This window comes from Lepus europaeus, chromosome 9 (assembly GCF_033115175.1).
Source record: "Lepus europaeus isolate LE1 chromosome 9, mLepTim1.pri, whole genome shotgun sequence".
Classification (NCBI taxonomy): Eukaryota; Metazoa; Chordata; class Mammalia; order Lagomorpha; family Leporidae; genus Lepus; species Lepus europaeus.
The window spans coordinates 50,159,486-50,177,043 of NC_084835.1; the positions used below are offsets into that span (position 1 = coordinate 50,159,486).

General features: G+C 38.7%; 1 protein-coding gene and 1 pseudogene across 7 annotated transcripts in view; one reads left to right on the forward strand and one right to left on the reverse strand.

Moving 5' to 3' along the window:
• LOC133767103 (zinc finger protein 883-like) overlaps positions 1–17,558 on the forward strand; it is a 100,688-nt gene that overhangs the window by 70,937 nt on the left and 12,193 nt on the right. The window lies entirely within an intron of this gene.
• LOC133766680 (A-kinase anchor protein 7-like) lies at positions 5,670–17,270 on the reverse strand (annotated as a pseudogene).

Below are 17,558 nucleotides of genomic sequence, written 5' to 3' on the forward strand. Positions count from 1 at the left end.
AAGCAAACTTCATTTTGATCAGTGAAAAATAACACATATGGATATTATAAAACACACTTAATCAGTAATTGCAATTATTACATTTATAAATCTTCTTTCAAGTACTAATGTTCAGTAAACATTCAAAAATGTTACACTAGATATAAAAACATGGAGACAATGTTTATCTTGATTTAACAGCAGCAATCAGGTTAAGAGAGGGCATGGGACCCTAAAGCAGTGTTGGTTTTGAGTTGTACTGTTGTTGTTTGTCTGTAAATAATTTTTCACAGTCTGTTTTTACCTGCAAGGACCCAAGGAACATCTCACAACAGCTAAATAAGAAGTAATCTCTATGAAATAACATTACAGAAAAAAACATTTTAAAACACAAGTTTAGAAGAGCGGCAAAATGGCGGAATAGGAAGGGAGCACACTATTAGTCCGGCCAAGAGACAGGTTAATAAAAGTGGAGATACTGCAGGGTCAAGGAAGAGTAGGGGAAGAAACAGCAGAGGAAACTCTTCTGGAACTAGTGATTCACAGTGGACCTGCGTGGAGAGTGTGGGAGCCCAAGTTCGGGACACCAGCGGCAGACTCAACACACCAGTGCTGGAACGCGAGGTGAGCCGAACCTCAATAGCCCAAGACACCAGCGGGCAAGCGGAAAGAGGAGACTAGAGGGAATGAGGCTTGAAACTCCGTGGGGAAAAGTCCACCAGGCTAACTAGAAGAGAGAGAGGAAAAAAAAAAAGTGACCGATACGGACACGAGTTTCTCTCTCTCCGCTCACCCCTCAAAGGCAAGCAAGACAAAGAGCAGGCGCCATTTTGGTCATATGTCATAAGCAAGGTCTGCACCGGCCCTGAGCCTAGCAGAAAAACCTGACTCTGGGGGGAGGGGTAAAATAACAGGAGATTAGCATCTAACTTGACAACCCAGTGGGAGACTGCAGGAGAATTGGAGCCCACACTGAGGGCAGCACAGATTCCCTGTGTGGTCCTTGGGAAAGAGCTTCCAATCTCTGGCTTCTGTGGGTATATCATTTGCCTGCAAACTAGCTCCAATTATGTTCAGCTGTGCGGAATTACTTCCCTTTTGAATCAAAAAAAAAAGAAAGAAATAGAGAGAGAGATTTACCAACCTAACCTGGGAGTGTCATCTTTGACACACCCTCAACCCTGAGGAACCAAACACAGCTCTCAGTCCACACTCATCTCAAGCCTCTAAGGCTCCACCAAAAGCAGACAGTCCACTTAATATAGAGCCATAGTGTAACAAGAAAAAACACCACAGTGAAGAAACCAAATATCTCCAACATGCCAAACAACAAACGCAAAAACCGAGGTAACAAGAACAAAGAAGATACTATGACACCCCCAAATGAAAAAGACACCCCAATTCAAGATTATGAAGATGATGAGATAGAAGAAATACAAGAAGCAGATCTCAAAAAATTGATAAGAACATTAAGAAGTTCTCAAAAACAAATTCTTGAACTACAGAAATCCTTAATGGACAAGATAGAAAATCTCTCTCATGAAAATGAAATATTAAGGAGGAATCAAAATGAAATGAAACAACTTGTAGAACAAGAAACTGTGATAGTAATGAGAAATCATAATGAAATGAAGAACTCAATAGATCAAATGACAAACACATTAGAGAGCCTTAAAAACAGAGTCAGTGAAACGGAAGAGAGAATATCAGACTTAGAAGACAGAGCACAGGAAAGTATACAGTCAAACCAAAGAAAAGAAGAGGAAATTAGAAATCTAAAAAATATTGTTGGGAATCTACAGGATACTATTAAAAAACCCAACATTCGGGTTCTAGGAGTTCCTGAAGGCATGGAGAGGGAGAAAGGATTAGAAGGCATTTTCAGTGAGATACTAGCAGAAAATTTCCCAGGTTTGGAGAAGGACAGAGGCATCTTAGTACAGGAAGCTCATAGAACCCCTAATAAACATGACCAAAAGAGATCCTCACCACGACACGTCGTAATCAAACTCACCACAGTGAAACATAAAGAAAAGATCCTAAAATGTGCAAGAGAGAAACGTCATATTACTCTTAGAGGATCTCCAATTAGACTCACAGCAGACTTCTCATCAGAAACCCTACAAGCTAGAAGGGAATGGCGAGACATAGCCCAGGTACTAAGAGAGAAAAACTGCCAGCCCAGAATATTATATCCTGCAAAGCTCTCATTTGTGAATGAAGGTGAAATTAAGACTTTTCATAGCAAACAGAAACTGAAAGAATTTGTTGCCACTCATCCTTCCCTGCAAAAGATGCTTAAAGATGTGTTACACACAGAAACACAGAAACATGGTCACCAATATGAAAGAAGGTAAAGGAAGGAAACCTCACAGCAAAAGATCACAGGAAGCTCAATTTCTCTTTGACATAGAATTAAACTCTGATGCTCTGTTAAAGCAATGTGTTAAAGTAATCTATTATGTTCTCTTGATGTCTGTTAAATTCTAATTGTTCAAAAACAGCTGAATTTTTATTAAGAGCTATGGGTTATTTAAATATGTGTTTATTTTCAAAGATTTGAATAATCACCTGTAACAATGATCAAATTTGGTCTATACTATGTCATGATTTTAAGGAATCTTATTTCAACCAGGTATTTTGGATTTTGAGCCTTCTTGGCATTCTTGACAGGCATTCAAAAAATCAAAGTTTCAAACAATCTGGTCTCTAAAATTTCCAGTAAATCCTGGACTTTGGTTTTTCCAGTTTGGGCCCAACTGAAAAAATCGAAAGACCTGTGTCTCTCATCTTATAGAGACACCAACTAATCAGGCTATTTGGATTATATTAGAAGTACTGTCAAGATGTGATGTGGTACCAAACTTTAAGTTTCTATAATGGAAAATGCTATTAATACAAATGTTTGAGAATTAAAAAGTCTAATGATCTTGTGTTACTAGACATGATAGTTATATTAATGAGAAAGTCCCAGAGGCCTAAAGGGTTAAATAATTGTAAAATCCTACAGGTGCTTTCAAAAATACTGTGAAGTAAGCAATTGCCTCTTGTTGGTCGATGAGTTTATAATTTTAAACATGGCGACTTAAAGTCTTTTGTCACCCACAGTTATATATGATTTGCTGCTCATAAAACTAAAGCGTTGTTGGTTCTGTGTTTAGCTGTCCTCCTATAGGTTCCTATGGACTTTTCCCAGCCACTTCTATTGTATTCAGTACTTTGGGACGGCTCTGTAAACAGATGAAGCCAATAATGTATTAACAGTACCAACTGAGAGAAAGTATGGTTAACTGAGGTTACTAAAAAGAAAAAGCAATTCAAATCAATTGGCAATCTACAAAAAGAGTTAAAGATTTTAAAAGCTATTATTAACATTGCTATATTGGTCTACTATGCTATGTTATATGTGTGTACATATTCTATGTCCACATGGGGAAATTTTATTAAGAGTTTTATTATAAATGGCTTATGGATAAGATTGTCCATAAATTTAAGCTGCTAAAATCAATCAAAGATACATTTTGATTTGTGTGACCTGAATCTGTGTATCATATGTTTTAAACTTGTTGGTAGAAAGAAACTAAAAACATTTTATATGGTTGTGCTTAAGTTTACTGGTTAAACAAAGTACACCATGTTAGATATTTAAGAGGTGTTTTCAAATACATGATTCTTAAAATTTATAGAAGGCATTGGACTTTCTGGTAAATGTTTTCTTAATTTGTTATCTAATGGTTGAAACTGTTTGCTAAGTATTCGTGTGATATTGCTAATGTCAGCAAGCGATCTAGGACTTGCTCCCTCATTTCTCTATTCTAAGCCCAACTTGTTCTCTCATTTCTCTATTCTCTTCAAGGTAGGAAACTAATTCTATTATGAAGGAATCTGTAGGACACACAATTTAATCTTTAGACCTTATAAAAGAGACGGCTAACATTTTACTGTAATAGCATAGCCAAAATAAGAACTTAAATAATAATCTCATAGCTAGATTCACTTCGCCATCAGCCAAGTATACAGTAAGTAGAAAAAACCTCCCTTTCAGACCAAAGGGAAAGAAAGTTTTAAAGTGAGAATATAATTTTCCTCATGGGCATTGTCTACCTTAGAAAAACTACTACAGAACATGCCTGTGACTATAGACTTGCAGTTCAGGCCACCAAAGATTAGAGATGGGACACGGGCACTCCCTTGACTTGCATCCTCTGGTCTGCTTTAACACAAACCAGGAGGAAAAGAAAGCTAGGCATCAGAAGCAATGGGTGGCAGGCCTATTAATGGCTGATCTGTACAGTGATCTGCCCTCAAGGAGACCCAACAGGCCAGTCCACTGCAGTGGCTTTCAATGTGGTAAGCCTGGGCTTCAGCAGAAGTCAGCTTGTGAAGAGCCCTGGCAGCTCTGCCAAGAGTTGGATCACTGGAAATGGACCTGCCCTGGAGTCGATGGATGCCCAGGTCAGAGCCACAGATCTTATTGGCTCTAAGCTGAAAAGCCCTTCACTCAGCCCAACTTCCAAAGTGACCACTGCAGCTGAGGGTATGGTCAAGTAGGGTCAGCAACATTGCAGGCAGAACTGTAAATTTCTTGTTAGAGATGCCACCTGCCTTTACCTGGCCAGCTCTCCTCCTAGGCCAGCCAAGTAATGAAAGTCAACAGAGTGCCTTCCCCTAGGAGGTTCACACCTCCCTTAGAATGTACCCCACGTGAAGAGATAGATAGGTCTGGGCCTCTTAACTTACAAGGCCTAAAGCCCACCAGATTATTATCAAGCCCCTTCTATCAGGTTCTATTTGCCTCTCAATCAGAAAACTTAATTGTAGCTTAGACAGCACCTTTCTTAGCTCCTCTAATAATGACTCTGTCCTTTTTTCTAGACCCTGTCTAGCGTACTTGGGCCTCATTCCTTTGTAATCATAACCTCTACTCTACCACCAATGGCTCTACTCCCAACCTGTGTGTACTGATGGTCCTCTTCCCCACTTAATGCTGTATAATTGTTCAAACCTGGTAAATGCCACTCTTAGGATCATTGGTTACTATCCTCACTTTTATGACCTTGTCTAAATATGATCAGAGTCGGCAAACTTGGAAGGCTTCCATAGCCTTGGCAACTCATGATGACAGCCTAGGGTGGTTACTGGCGCCATAAACTAGAGTGTCAATTTGTTGGGTCAACAACAGGAGCCACTGTGCACTTGCTCCTCATGTGGGATTCTGTCCTTAATGTGCTGTACATTTTGATTTAATGCTATAACTAGTACTCAAACAGTATGTTTCACTTTGTGTTTCTATGTGGGTGCAAACTGTTGAAATCTTTATACTAAATTGATCTTCTGTATATAAAGAGAATTGAAAATGAATCTTGATGTAAATGGAAGGGGAGAGGGAGCGGGAGAGGGGAGGGTTGCTGGTGGGAGAGAAGTTATGGGAGGGGGAAGCCATTGTAATCCATAAGCTGTACACTGGAGATTTATATTCATTAAATAAAAGTTAAAAAAAAAACACAAGTTTAGCTTAAAAAAAAAGGAGAGGGGGGACAAAGTCAGTATTGTTTGGCAAGAAATTGTTAATTCCTTACCAAGTATTGGTTTGCTGTTATGCAAACACTACCAGAACAATTCTTTGGCATTCACCAAAGAACTATTTAGTAATCTGAAAATATATCATAAACTATTTTATCACGCAGTGCTTACGTCAAAGTCATACTGAAATCAACATCATTTCCTTGATTATTGTGAATAAGTCTTTCTTCAGAAAGCTCCCTCCTAATTTTAGCCTGAGTCTCCAGCTTTAATAAAAGTTCCTTTATCTGTTTCACTTTAGACTTCAATTTCATTCTTTCTCGATGGAAAGCTTCGTTAATAAAGTCTTGGATTTCAGTAGGTTTCTTGCCAATCATAATTGAAGACTCACAGTGATAATAGCCATTACTCTGTTTTTTCTTCAGCATGGAGCAAAGATCTATACGATATAACATTTCTTCTCCAAATCTATGACTGATAAATTTTTCATACAATTCAGGTTCTATTTTTTTTCACTCCCTGCTATCTCTAAAAGTAGATTTATGTGATCCCCTTCTGCCAGCTTCACTAATCCAACCTGGTCACCAAAAGTTCCAATCCCTTGAAAAGTCAAAGGCAGATGTTTTCCTTGGAGGATTTCTTCTATGAGTGGTTTTAATTCTAAGAGAGCATCAATACCAATGTTTATTTCATCTTCATTTAATAATTACATCACTAATAGGGTAATGTGAAAAGAACCATCACTGACCATGGCTTTAGCCAATCACTTATCTTGCTGTATTATCTCATTTTGCAGAATCTTAATTCCTTTTGTAATCTCTTTGTTGGTGATGGGAATGGATAGGAAATAGTTGGGTTGATAATCTTTCTGCTTTTTTTTCCTCTTCTTCTTTTGGTCACTCTTGATACATTCATTTTCTTTATTTCTCTTCAACTTTATTTGGGGTACATCAATGACTTCTATTCAGGCCAGCTCTCCTCCCAGGCCAGCTTGGTAATGGAAGTCAATAGGGTGCCTTCCCTAAGGAAGTATACACCTCCCTTATGATGTCTCTTCCAGTACCCCATCGAGTTCCAATAGTCTCTTATTAGAGTTCTTTGGATCCGCTAAAGAAAGAATCATATCATCTGCAAAGAGGGATAGTTTGATTTCTTCTTTCCCAATTTGTAAACCTTTAATTTCTTTTTCTTGCCAGATGGCTCTGGCTAAAACTTCCAGAATTATATTGAATAGCAGTGGTGATAGTGGGCATCCCTGTCTGGTACCAGATCTCAGTGGAAATGCTTCCAACTTTTACCCATTCAATAGGATGCTGGCCCGGGTTTTTCATAAATTGCTTTGATTGTATTGAGGAATGTTCCTTCTATACCCAATTGGCTTAGAGTTTTCATCATGAAAGGGTGTTGTATTTTATCAAATGCTTTCTCTGCATCTATTGAGATAATCATATGTTTTTTCTTCTGCAGTTTGTTAATGTGGTGTATCACATTGATTGATTTGTGAACATCAAACCATCCCTGCATAGCAGGGATAAATCCCACTTGGTCTGGGTGGATGATCTTTCTGATATGTTGTTGCATTCTGTTGGCCAGAATTTTATTGAGTATTTTTGCATCTATGTTCATCAGGGTTATTGGTCTGTAATTTTCTTTCAATGCTGCATCTTTTTCAGGCTTAGGAATTAAGCTGATAAGTTTTGATATGTTGTGTTGTTATCCTCATTTACTTCCAGAAAGATTTTGATTTCTCTTTTGATTTTTTTCTATGACCCAGTATTCAATAAGAGCATGTTGTTCAGTCTCCATGTGTTTGCATATGCTCTAGGGATTCCTGAGTTGCTAATTTCCAACTTCATAGAAAGAATTTGGGAGGATTCCCTCTTTCAAGTGTTCTGAATAGTTTGAGAAGAATTGAAGTTCTTTAAATGTCTGGTAGAATTCAGCAGTGAATCCATCTGGTCCTGGGCTTTTCTTTGTTGGGAGGGCCTTTATTACTGTTTCAATTTCTGTGTCATTTATGGGTCTGTTCAGGTTTTCTATGTCTTCCTGGTTCAATTTAGATAGGTTACATGTGTCCAGGAATCTATGCATTTCTGATAGATTTCCCTGTTTGCTGGCATACAAGTCCTTGTAGTAATTTCTGATGACTCTTTTTATTTCTGTGGTGTCTGTTGTTACATTCTCTTTTTCATCTCTGTTTTTATTGATTGTCTTTTCTCTCCTTTTTTTAGTTAGTTGGGCCAATGGTATATCAATTTGGTTTATTTTTTCAAAAAACCAGCTCTTTCCTTGGCTGATTTTTTGTAATGTTTTTTGGATTCAATCCTATTGATTTCTTCTCTGATTTTAATTATTTCTCTTCTCAAACTAGTTTTGGGTTGGTTTGCTACAGTTTTTCTAGACCCTTGAAATGCATTGAAAGCTCATTTATTTGGTGCCTTTCCAGTTTCTTGATGTAGGCACCTATTGTTATAAACTCTCCTCTTAACACTGCTTTTGCTGTAACCCATAAGTTTTGATATATTGTGTTGTTATCCTCATTTACTTCCAGAAAGATTTTGATTTCTCTTTTGATTTTTTTCTATGACCCAGTGTTCATTCAAGAGCATGTTGTTCAGTCTCCATGTGTTTGCATATGCTCTAGGGATTCCTGAGCTGCTAATTTCCAACTTCATTCTGCTGTGGTCTGAGAAGCTGCATCGTGTGATTCTAATTCTTTTGAATTTGCTGAGACTTGCTTTATGGCCTAGTATGTGGTCAGTCCTAAAGTAGGTTCCATGTACTGCTGAGAAGAATGTAAATTCTTTAGTGTAGGATTGAAAGTTCTGTAGATATCTGTTAGTTCCATTTGGGCTATAGTGTCGATTAAATCTGCTGTTTCCTTGTTGATCTTCTGTCCAGTCGAGCTGTCTATTTCTGAAAGTGGAGTATTGAAGTCCGCCAGTACTATTGTATTGGAGTCTAAGTCTCCCTTTAAGTCCCTTAACATATCTTTTAAATAAACCAGTGCCCTGTAATTAGGTACATATACACTTATAATAGTTACATCTTCCTGTTGAATTGATCCCTTAATCATTATATAGTGCCCCTCTTTGTCTCTCTTAACAGTTTTTGTGTTAAAGTTTATTTTGTCTGATATTAAGATGGCTACACCAGCTCTTTTTTGGTTTCTGTTGGCATGGAATATCTTTTTCCAGCCTTTCACTTTCAGTCTGTGTGCATCTTTGTTGGAAAGATGTGTTTCTTGTAGGCAGCAAATAGATGGGTTTTGTTCCTTAATCCGTTCTGCCAGTCTGTGTCTTTTAATTGGAGAGTTGAGGCCATTGACGTTCAGTGTGACTATTGATGAGTAGTAACTTTGCCCTGCCATTTTCCCAAAGATATTTTCTAACATATGCTTTGAACTTCCTGTGATCTTTTACTGGTAGGTTTTCTTCCTTTACCTTCTTTCATATTGATGGCCATGTTTCTGTGTTTCTGCGTGTATCACATCTTTAAGCATCTTTTGTAGGGCTGGACGAATGGCGACAAATTCTTTCAATTTCTGTTTGCTGTGAAAGTTCTTTCTTTCACCTTCATTCACAAATGAGAGCTTTGCAGGATATAATATTCTGGGCTGGCAGTTTTTCTCTCTTAGTACCTGGGCTATATCTCGCCATTCCCTTCTAGCTTGTAGGGTTTCTGATGAGAAGTCTGCTGTGAGTCTAATTGGAGATCCTCTGAGAGTAATCTGAGGTTTCTCTCTTGCACATTTTAAGATCTTTTCTTTATGTTTCACTGTGGTGAGTTTGATTACAATGTGTCGTGGTGAGGATCTCTTTTGGTCATGTTTATTAGGGGTTCTATGAGCTTCCTGTACTAGGATATCTCTGACCTTCTCCAAACCCGGGAAGTTTTCTGCTACTATCTCACTAAAAAGGCCTTCTAATCCTTTCTCCCTCTCCATGCCTTCAGGAACTCCTAGAACCCAAATGTTGGTTTTTCTAATAGTATCCTGAAGATTCCCAACAATATTTTTTAGATTTCTAATTTCCTCTTTTCTTTGGTTTGACTGTATACTTTCCTGTGCTCTGTCTTCTAAGTCTGATATTCTCTCTTCTGCTTCAGTGATTCTGTATTTAAGGCTCTCTAATGCATTTGTCATTTTATCTATTGAATTCTTCATTTCATTATGATTTCTCTTCACTATCACAATTTCATGTTCTACTAGTTGTTTCATTTCATTTTGATTCCCTTTAAGATTTAATTTTCATGAGAGAGATTTTCTGTCTTGTCCATTAAGGATTTCTGTAGTTCAAGAATTTGTTTTTGAGAATTTCTAAATGTTATTATCATAAATTTTTTGAAATCCATATCTTGCATTTCTTCTATCTCATCATCTTCATAATCTTGAATTGGTGTGTCTTGTTCATTTGGGGGCATCACAATATCTTCCTTGTTCTTGTTTCCTCAGTTTCTGTGTTTGTTGCTTGGCATTGTGGAGATATTCTTTGGTTTCTTTTCTTTTTTTTCCTCACTGTAGTGGTTTTTCTTGTTATACTATGACTCTAGATTAAGTGGATTGTCTGCTTTTGGTGGAGCCTTAGAGGCTTGTGATGGGTGTGGCCAGAGAGCTCTGTTTGGTTCTTCAGGGTTAAGGCTGTGCCACAAATGACACACCCAGGTTAGACATAGTAAATCAATCAATCAATATCTCTCTCTCTCTCCCCCTCTCTCTCTCTCTCTCTCTCTCTCTCATATTCAGAAGGGAAGTAATTCCGCACAGCTGAGCAGAATTGAAGGCAGTCAGTGTCTGAGCTCTAACCCCTGTGGGTATAATATTCGTCTGCTCTGTGCCAAGGACCACACACACAGGATCTGTGCAGTCCTCAGTGTAAGCTCAGATTCCCCTGCAATCTCCCACCAGGTTGCCAAGGTTACTGAGTTTGTGGCGTCTTCCAAGAGTATTCATGCAGGCACTCCGTGAGTTCTCTACACACCCTCAGTTTTTTTTTTAATTTTTTTTTATTTAGTGAATATAAATTTCCAAAATACAGCTTATGGATTACAAAGGCTTCCCCCACACACAACTTCCCCCCCACCCGCAACCCTCCCCTTTCCCACTCACTCTCCCCTTCCATTCCCATCAAGATTCATTTTCAATTCTCTTTATATATAGAAGATCAGTTTAGTATATATATAGATTTCAAAAGTTTGTCCTCCCATAGCAACACAAAGTGAAAAAATACTGTTGGAGTACTAGTTATAGCATTAAATAACAGTGTACATCACATTAATGACCGAGGTTCTGCAAGATATTTTTTTTAAAAAGAGATTGATTATTTTTCTATGTAATTTCCAATTTAAAACCAAGGGTTTTTTTTTTCATTTTCAATTATCTTTATATACAGAAGATCGCTTCAGTATATACTAAGTAAAGATTTCATCAGTTTGCACCCATACATAACCACAAAGTGCAAAAATACTGTTTCAGTACTAGCTATATCATTACTTCACCTTTGACAACCTATTAAGGACAGATCCCACATGGGACGTAAGTACACAGTGACTCCTGAAGTTGATTTAACAATTTGACACTCTTGTTTATGGCATCAGTAATCTCCCTAGGCTCTAGCCATGAGTTGCTGAGGCTATGGAAGCCTTTAGGTTTCGCCGACTTTGATCCTATTCCGACAAGGCCATAGTCAAAGTGGAAATTCTCTCCTCCCTTCAGAGAAAGTTACCTCCTACTTTGATGGCCCCGTTCTTTCCACTGGGATCACACTCGCTGAGATCCTTCATTTATGTCTTCTTCCTCGTCCTCTTCCTCTTCCTCCTCCTCCTCCTCCTCCTCCTCCCCCTCCTCCTCCTCCTCTTCTTCTTCCTCCTCCTCCTCCTCCTCCTCCCCCTCCTCCTCCTCCTCTTCTTCTTCCTCCTCCTCCTCCCTCTTCTCCCTCCTCCTCCTCCTCCTCCTCCTTCTTCTTCCTCCTCCTTCCTCCTCCTTCTTCCTCTTCTTCTTCTTCTTCTTTTTTTTTTCCCAGCGTGTCTTGGCTTTCCATGCCTAAAATACTCTCATAGGCTCTTCAGCAAGATTCAATTGCCTTAAGGGCTGATTCTGAGGCCAGAGTGCTATTTAGGAGATCTGTCATTCTATGAGTCTGCTGTGTATCCTGCTTCCCATGTTGGATCCTTCTCTCCCTTTTTTTTTTATCAGTTAGTATTAGCAGACATTAATCTTGTTTGTGTGATTCCTTTGACTCTTAGGCCTATCAGTGTGATCAGTTGTGAACTGAAATTGATCACCTGGGCTGGTGAGATGGCATTGGTACATGCTACCTTGATGGGATTGTATTGGAATCCCCTGGAACTTTTCTAACTTCATCATTTAGGGCAAATCCAATTGAACATGTCCCCTATTATACATCTCCTCCCTCTCCTTTTCTCATTCTTATATTTAATCGGGATCACTTTTCAGTTAAGATTTAGGCACCTCAGAATAATTGTGTGTTAATTACAGAGTTTACAAAAAAAATACTAAAATGGACAAGGTGTTACATTGTACATCAACAGCACCATAGCTGATCAAGTCACTATTTCTCATAGTGTCAATTACACTTCCACAGGTTACACTTTGGTACTCAGTTAGTTGTCGCCAATCAGGGAAAACAAATGATATTTGTTATTTGGGACTGGCTTAATTCACTTAGCATGATGCTTTCCAGATTGCTCCATTTTGTTGCAAATGACTGGGTTTCATTGTTTTTCACTGCTGTATAGTATTCCATAGAGTACATGTCCCATAGTTTCTTTATCCAGTCTACTGTTGATGGGCATTTGGGTTGGTTCCAGGTCTTAGCTATTGTGAATTGAGCTGCAATAAACATTAAGGTACAGACCGCTTTTTTATTTGCCAATTTAATTTCCTTTGGGTAAGTTCCAAGGAGTGGGATGACTGGGTTGTATGGTAGGGTTATATTCATGTTTCTGAGGAATCTCCAGACTGACTTCCATAGTGGCTTAACCAGTTTGCATTCCCACCAACAGTGGGGTAGTGTCCCTGTTTCCCCACATCCTCTCCAGCATCTATTGTTGGTTGATTTCTGAATGTGGGCCATTCTAACCGGGGTGAGGTGAAACCTCATTGTGGTTTTGATTTGCATTTCCCTGATGGCTAGTGATCCTGAACATTTTTTCATGTGTCTGTTGGCCATTTGGATTTCCTCTTTTGAAAAATGTCTGTTGAGGTCTTTGGCCCATCTCTTAAGTGGATTGTTTGTTTTGATGTTGTGGAGTTTCTTGATTTCTTTGTAGATTCTGGTTATCAACCCTTTATCTGTTGCATAGTTTGCAAATATTTTTTCCCATTATGTCAGTTTCCTATTCACTTTCCTGACTGTTTCTTTTGCAGTAAAGAAACTTCTCAGTTTGATGCAATCCCAATAGTTAATTTTGGCTTTGACTGCCTGTGCTCCTGGGGTCTTTTCCAAGAAGTCTTTGGCTGTGCCTATATCTTGCAGGGTTTCTCCAATGCTCTCTAATAATTTGATGGTGTCTGGTCATAGATTAAAGTTTTTGATCCATGTTGAGTGAATTTTTGTGTAAGGTGAAAGGTAGGGATCTTGCTTCATGATTCTGCACGTGGAAATGCAATTTTCCTAGCACCATTTATTGAATAGACTGTCCTTACTCCAGGGATTGGTTTTGGATCCTTGATCAAATATAAGTTGTCTATAGATGTTTGGGTTCATTTCTGGTGTTTCTATTCTGTTCCATTGGTCTAGCCATCTGTTTCTGTACCAGTACCATGCTGTATTGATAACTACTGCCCTGTAGTATGTCCTGAAATCTGGTATTGTGATGCCTCCGGCTTTGTTTTTGTTGTACAAGAATGCTTTAGCTATTTGAGTTCTCCTGTGCCTCCATGTGAATTTCAGCATCATTTTTTCCAGATCTGAGAAGAATGTCTTTGATATTTTGATTGGTATTGCATTGAATGTATAAATTGCTTTTGGGAGAATGGACATTTTGATGATATTGATTCTTCCAATCCATGAGCATGGAAGATTCCTCCATTTTTTGGTATCCTCTTCTATTTCTTTCTTTAAGGTTTTGTAATTTTCATCGTAGAGATCTCTAATGTCCTTGGTTAAGTTTATTCCAAGGTATTTGATTATTTTTGTAGCTATTGTGAATGGGATTGAATTTAGAAGTTCTTTCTCAGCCGTGGCATTGTCTGTGTATACAAAGGCTGTTGATTTTTGTGTATTGATTTTATATCTTGCTACTTTGCCAAACTCTTCTATGAGTTCCAATAGTCTCTTAGTAGAGTTCTTTGGGTCCCCTAAATAAAGAATCATATCATCTGCAAAGAGGGATAGTTTGAGTTCTTCCTTCCCAATTTGTATCCCTTTAATTTCTCTTTCTTGCCTAATAGCTCTCGCTAAGACTTCCAGAACTATATTGAATAGCACTGGTGAGAGTGGGCATCCCTGTCTGGTACCAGATCTCAGTGGAAATGCTTCCAACTTTTCCCCGTTCAATAGGATACTGGCCGTGGGTTTTTCATAAATTGCTTTGATTGTATTGAGGAATATTCCTTCCATACCCAGTTTGCTTAGGGTTTTCATCATGAAAGGGTGTTGTATTTTATCAAATGTTTTCTCTGCATCTATTGAAAGAATCATATGGTTTTTCTTCTGCAGTCTGTTAATGTAGTGTATTACGTTGATTGTTTTGCGAACGTTGAACCATCCTTGCATACCAGGGATAAATCCCACTTGGTCTGGGTGGATGATCTTTCTAATGTGATGTTGCATTCTATTGGCCAGAATTTTATTGAGTATTTTTGCATCTATGTTCATCAGGGATATTGGTCTGTAATTCTCTTTCAATGCTGCATCTTTTTCTGGCTTAGGAATTAAGGTGATGGTGGCTTCATAGAAAGAGTTTGGGAGGATTCCCTCTTTTTCGATTGTTCTGAGTAGTTTGAGGAGAATTGGGGTTAGTTCTTCTTTAAATGTCTGGTAGAATTCAGCCGTGAATCCATCTGGTCCTGGGCTTTTCTTTGTTGGGAGGGCCTTTATTACTGTTTCAATTTCTGTGTCATTTATGGGTCTGTTTAGGTTTTCTATGTCTTCCTGGTTCAATTTAGGTAGGTTGTATGTGTCCAGGAATCTATCCATTTCTGATAGATTTCCCAGTTTGCTGGCATACAAGTCCTTGTAGTAATTTCTGATGACTCTTTTTATTTCTGTGGTGTCTGTTGTTACGTTTCCTTTTTCATCTCTAATTGTATTGATTTGGGTCTTTTCTCTTCTTTTTTTAGTTAGTTGGGCCAATGGGGTGTCAATTTTGTTTATTTTTTCAAAAAACCAGCTCCTCGTTTGGCTGATTTTTTGAAGTGTTTTTTTGGATTCAATCCTATTGATTTCTTCTCTGATTTTAATTATTTCTCTTCTCAAACTAGTTTTGGGTTGGTTTGCTGCTGATTTTCTAGATCCTTGAGATGACTTGAAAGTTCATCTATTTGGTGCCTTTCCAATTTCTTGATGTAGGCACCTATTGATATAAATTTTCCTCTTAACACTGCTTTTGCTGTATCCCATAGTTTTTTGTATGATTTGCTGTTATCCTCATTTACTTCCAGAAAGTTTTTGATTGCTCTTTTAATTTCTTCTATGACCCATTGTTCATTCAGGAGCATGTTGTTCAGTCTCCATGTGTTTGTACATGCTCTAGGGATTCCCGAGTTGCTAATTACCAACTTCATTCCTTTATGGTCTGAGAAGCTGCATGGTATGATTCTAATTCTTTTGAATTTGCTGAGACTTGCTTTATAGCCTAGCATGTGGTCAATCCATATACTGCTGAGAAGAATGTAAAGTCTTTATGTGTAGGATAAAAAGTTCTGTAGATATCTGTTAGGTCCATTTGAGCTGTAGTGTCATTTAAATCTACTGTCTCCTTGTTGATCTTCTGTCCTGTTGATCTGTCTATCTCTGAGAGTGGAGTATTGAAGTCCCCCAGAACTATTGTATTGGGGTCTAAGTCTCCCTTTAAGTCCCTTAACAAGTCTTTTAAATAAGCTGGTGCCCTGTAATTAGGTGCATATACATTGATAATCATTATATCTTCCTGTTGAATGGATCCCTTAATCATTATATAGTGCCCCTCTTTGTCTCTCCTAATAGTTTTTGTGGTAAAATTTATGTTATCTGATATTAAGATGGCTACTCCCGCTCTTTTTTCATTTCTGTTGGCATGGTATATCTTTTTCCAGCCTTTCACTTTCAGTCTGTGTGCATCTTTGTTAGAAAGATGTGTTTCTTGTAAGCAGCAGATAGATGGGTTTTGTTCTTTAACCCAATCAGCCAATCGGTGTCTTTTAACTGGATTGTTCAGGCCTTTAACGTTTAATGTGACTATCGATAAGTAGTAACTTTGCCCTATCATTTTTGGGTTTCCTGTGATCTTTTGCTGTGAGGTTTCCTTCCTTTACCTTCTTTCATATTGATGGCCATGTTTTTGTGTTTCTGCGTGTATCACATCTTTAAGCATCTTTTGTAGGGCTGGACGAATGGCGACAAATTCTTTCAATTTCTGTTTACTGTGAAAGTTCTTTCTTTCACCTTCATTCACAAATGAGAGCTTTGCAGGATATAATATTCTGGGCTGGCAGTTTTTCTCTCTTAGTACCTGGGCTATATCTCGCCATTCCCTTCTAGCTTGTAGGGTTTCTGATGAGAAGTCTGCTGTGATTCTAATTGGAGATCCTCTGAGAGTAATCTGAGGTTTCTCTCTTGCACATTTTAGGATCTTTTCTTTATGTTTCACTGTGGTGAGTTTGATTACAATGTGTCGTGGTGAGGATCTCTTTTGGTCATGTTTATTAGGGGTTCTATGAGCTTCCTGTACTAAGATGTCTCCTTCTCCAAACCTGGGAAATTTTCTGCTAGTATCTCACTAAAAAGGCCTTCTAATCCTTTCTCCCTCTCCATGCCTTCAGGAACTCCTAGAACCCAAATGTTGGTTTTTCTAATAGTATCCTGTAGATTCCCAACAATATTTCTTAGATTTCTAATTTCCTCATCTTTTCTTTGGTTTGCCTGTTTCCTTTCCTGTTCTCTGTCTTCTAATTCCGATATTCTCTCTTCTGCTTCCCCCTTCTGTTTTTAAGGCTCTCTAATGTGTTTGTCATTTGATCTATTGAATTCTTCATTTCATTATGATTTCTCATCACTATCACTGTTTCTTGTTCTACAAGTTGTTTCATTTCATTTTGATTCCCTTTAAGATTTAATTTTCATGAGAGAGATTTTCTATCTTGTCCATTAAGGATTTCTGTAGTTCAAGAATTTGTTTTTGAGAGCTTCTTAATGATCTTACCAATTTTTTGAGATCCGCTTCTTGCATTTCTTCTATCTCATCATCTTCATAATCTTGAATTGGGGTGTCTTTTTCATTTGGGGGCATTATAGTGTCTTCCTTGCTCTTGTTGCCTTGGTTTCTACGTTTGTTTGGCATCTTGGAGGTGTGGCCAAAGAACTCTGGTTCTTTACTTATGTCAAGTGGTCCCTGCTCTTTGTCTTTCTGGGGTTTGTAAGGAGAGCGCAGAGAGAGGCTAGTGTCCCAGCTGGTTCCCCCTTTTTTTTTTTCTTCCAGTCAGCCTGGTGTAGCTCCCCCTCCCCACCGCGTGAGCTCCAACCAAGGTCTAACCTTTGTGGCCAATATCTTGGGTTACCTTTGCTTCCAGCACCGGGGCTCAAATTCTGTGGGTGGGCCGTGTCCATGGCGCGCCTCTGTGTGGGTCGGGTCGTGTCGGTGCAGCGCGGCGCGGCTGGGCGCTGCTAGGTGCGGCTCAGCGCGGCTCCATGCAGCTCGGCAGGGCTAGGCGCGGCACGGCAGTGGGCCACCTTACTCTCCCAATAGGTCCTCCGTGTCACATCCACTAGATCCAGAAGAGTTTCCTCTGCAGTTTTTTCCTCTGAGACTCTTCTTTAGGGTACAGTAACTCCACCCTTGTTAAAATTTCTTTTCCCAAACTGTTGTGTGCGCCCTCACTCTTTCGCCATCTTGGC